Genomic DNA, 4,080 nt, shown 5'->3' on the forward strand with positions numbered 1-4,080 from the left:
GATGTTCAGTGCTGAACTCTCTGAGCCTCAGTTTGAAGACAAGAAGTAAACAGCATGTATTGTTTGAGAAACCTAATGTTGCCTCTGCTCATCTTGATTTTCATGGATCGGAGCACTACATGGTGCCTTTGGGAAGGCTCACTTAAAAAAAATTTCTAAGTGCCTTGAGTTACACTTCTGTGCATGGCCTGAATTGCCTCAATTGCATCATCCAGCGCGGCCTATTGCATTCAAGAGCTTTCTCTTAGGATCTACAACTCATGAACCCTCCACTTTCTCTTGAAAGGGGCTCACCCTGTTAGACTATCTCAGATAATGTCTAGCATATGCCCATAGACCCAAAGCCCTCAGAAAATGCAGCACATTGGTAGTAGCACTGTCTTCTAGAAGGCAGGAGACTGAGCTTCTTCCATTGCTGGATGGCTTTTAACCCCATGTTCCCCAGCTGCTAGGCTGTTCCACTGCCCACAGTAGAGCTCTGCAGGGAAGCGTGAAGGCCTTGCTGAGCAGCAACACTAGTTCTTAGAGGGAAGGGAAGAGTAAATGGGGTGCAAGCCTTACTCCCAAGGCAGTTTGTACATTTTAACCAGTGCCAGTTCAGTGCAAAATGACACAGCTTAAGATGCTCAGAGGATCTTTTTGTATCCCAGTGAAGTTGTTTCATGATGGATTTGACATTTCATGATGGATTTGACAGTTGCCTAGAAATAGAACCCGAGCTGTCAGGTCCTCTTTCTCCCACGCCTTTGGCTTCAGACCGGGATGTCTGCACTGCTGGTTCCACTTGACTCTCCAGATGCCAGCCGGGTCATCTTGACGAGTCCCCAGCAGAAGCTGCCGCTATGGGAGACTTGGCTTTCTATCGCGAGGTGCCTCCCTGTGGAAGCTGCCAGTACCCGCAGCCTTCGCCAAAGTTCCTGCCTGAAACGGGGACCGGTCTTTCGGGGGAACCAGAAGCTGTGCTCACTACCACAAATGGGGGGGTTCCGTCTGTCACAGGACTGGCTGGCGCTGTAAGCTGAGAACAAAGCGCACCTCCAGGGACCTGGCAGTGAGAAAAAGATGAGGAAGCGCTATGCTCTGCCACGGTAGCTGGTCACGGTTCACAGGAGGTTTGGAAAGCTTAGGGAAGCCCTACGTGGGCTGAGGTGTTCCAGGCACTGCTGCCAGAAGCCCAGCCTCTCAAGTACTCTGCAGGGTTTCCCATTCCAAACACTCTTCTGCCCCAGATAAGCTGTAAGTAGACCCCGAGCTTGTATCTCAGACAGGCTTAGTCCTTCTACGACTGTTTCTTTGAAGTTCTTTCTTCCAGACAGCTAGAGAGCAAAAGGCTTAGCTACTTTCTTGTCCAATGTCAAACTCAGACTCCACTTCAGGTTTGTTAAACTTCCTGAATGGACAATTTGGTATGATGGTCAGGACCAGCAATTTCTGACCCATAACAGTTTATTTATTTACTAACTCTGGCAGGACAAGTATGTGACTCATGGCAGAGATGTTTACCCCCTTCAGAAGAGAAAACCCCACTTGTCTGGCAAGGAAGAAAAAAACCCTGTAAAACCTTAAACTCTAAAACCATCTGAAAATAGCTCTGCTGGTGGAAACAATGGATTGTAACAGGGTTCTGAGAGTTTGTCATTCCAGTGTGTTGGAATTGCCCTGAAGTTCCCCAGTTGAGAATTGCCCTGAAGAGTTGCAGTAGGTAGATTTTTGTGTGGCTTCATATGCAACTGGAGAACACCCACTTCATCTTGCTTGTGCTGTTTTATTTAATCTCAGTTGGCTTAATCACATTGCAGTCAGGTTTATTTGAAGTTCCTCCATTAACTAAGTACTGCTGGATGCTCCAGCACAATATGCTTTATAGCAAGGAGTGAAAAACACAGGAGCAGGCTGTAGTGTTAGTGGCACTCCCTGCCGTTACCCTTTTGCTCCTGTTGAGCAATGTGTTTTGCTGTGGAATAGTAACAAGCCTTCACTGACAAGTGGCAACGACAAGGGAAACCACTCAGACTTCATTGTATCTTTAAATTCCACAAACAGCCCTTTGCTGACTGGTGGCCTGATGCCCACGCATCTATGCTCTTTCTTTTTTTTTTCTTTTTTTTTTTTTTTTTTTTTTTTTTCTTTCTTTGCTCACTTTTTTTTTTTTTTTTTTTTTTTTTTTTTTTTTTTTTTTTTTTTGTCTCTTCCTTGCCTCACTGATGCACTCCGGGTGAAGAAGCTCCCATAAACAAAATGCAAACATCTCAGCATTGCTTCCACATTGGGAAGTGCTATTTTAGCTGCTAGGGGATCTGCTTAGAAAAGGAAGGCAACTTCAAAACAGTATTTCCATTTCGGGAAGGCTTACCTTGCGCTGTTCTGTTGTTCCAGAAGAATCATACTCTGGTTTTGTTTTCCTATTAGTATCTGGGGGAAGTCTTTATTAAGACTTATGACTGCTCAAGAACTAAACTCACATGCACGCATGCATCACAAGAAGCCTAAACTGAGTCACTTTCTACACTGGCAATGTTGCCTAAATTTCTGGAGAGGAAGAAAGAGAAATGCTAAAAATCTAGAGGCAATTGTGCTGCATTGTTTGGCTTTGGCTCAGATTCAGTGTTCGAGTGGAACATATTGAATACAATTTTTAAAAATTCAGCAGTATTCTTGTGAAAATTGTCAGATATGTCTGGTGAGAAAATCAAATGATCAGCAGATTTTCTACGAATGAGTTTTAAACACAGGTGGAGAAGTCATCGGCTTATAGGCTCAGATAATAGCTCTAGCAATGTAAACCAGGGATTTGTATGGAGATAAAGAATTGCTAATAAAGTAATTGTCCCCAGATTAAAAATTTCGCAAATGCCGATTCATATAGCTGTATCTGAGGTTAAGGAGAACACAGTACTGGTAAGAACTAATAAAAATCCTTGGGGTGTATTAGGTAAAGAATAGTCTATGCTTGCAAGTAATTTTAGCAGCTAAATGGCTTTGCTTATTCTTTGATACCTCATGATAATGTCTTCGATTTCACACATTGATTTTTAAACCAACGCATATCAAAATAAAGTGACTTCAGGAGCCAAATTAGCATGGTCACTGTTTTGGTACCTCCGCACCACACTGGAAACTCAACACTGTCGAAGCAAGCTAATTCCTTTATCCTCATGAAGACTGTTTGGAGTGGGGCTTAGATTGTTCTGCCCAGGCCGTAATGCATGAAGGACCAGCTGGTCATCATACGTAACAACTATAATGTGGCATAGTCCATGCTCTAGTGACAGCTCCAGTCGTGCTCCCTGAAAATCTCTAAGCACTGCATTTCCGTTCTCAATTACAGACATCTCGCTAAATAATCTCCTTAGTGGATTAGAGACAGACTCCTAGTTTTTGCAGTAACTACTATTAAATTGAATGTAGTTTTTAATAGGAAAAGGGTGGAAGAGCAAAGGAATTTAGTACTGGCAGAAGGTGCAGTATGGACAACCCTCAGAAGGTGCAGTATGGACCTTCCCTGGAATCATTAATCCACACAGATCATGGGACAAGGTCCACAGGGTGGAGTTTCCTCCCTGCCTGCCTTGCTCCATGGGACAAAGTGCTGGGAGGGAGAAGAATATAGGTGTTAGGACTAGTGTACCTGCCACAGACTTCAGGCTCCAATGTACTGGTGTAGGGCCACACAGGCAGTATATTTACTGAAGACAGGCTCTTGAAGCACCCCGGCTGAGCAGTTCCACATGCCTCTTCTGTATCTGGTAAGGGCAATGGTGAAGGGAAACTTTCCTTACGTGGCCCAAGCCAGATACAGGTACTAAAATCTGGCACCTGCATGTATGTATATGTGAATAAATCCTACAGAATAAAGGAGCTGCCATATGCATCAGGTTGTTTCATTGTGCTGAATATGAGATGACCTTGGAAAACAATATCGGTGCTAGCAGAGTGTAACCCAAATCAGCGCCAGGAGCATCTATGATGAAACACAGGCCTAGCGAGAAGTTAGTATTTTCTCTGTTTGTTGCTTGCTTTCCCACATTTAGGAAATACCATGAGGAGAAATGAAAGGGTGATGAGCCAGCATAGGGAAAG

The 4,080-nt window shown here is 44.0% G+C and overlaps 1 protein-coding gene across 1 annotated transcript in view; it reads left to right on the forward strand.

The window, feature by feature from the left end:
• LOC104499696 (desumoylating isopeptidase 2-like) overlaps positions 1-4,080 on the forward strand; it is a 23,706-nt gene that overhangs the window by 18,074 nt on the left and 1,552 nt on the right. The window lies entirely within an intron of this gene.

This window comes from Buceros rhinoceros, unplaced genomic scaffold (assembly GCF_000710305.1).
Source record: "Buceros rhinoceros silvestris isolate BGI_N320 unplaced genomic scaffold, ASM71030v1 scaffold3739, whole genome shotgun sequence".
Classification (NCBI taxonomy): Eukaryota; Metazoa; Chordata; class Aves; order Bucerotiformes; family Bucerotidae; genus Buceros; species Buceros rhinoceros.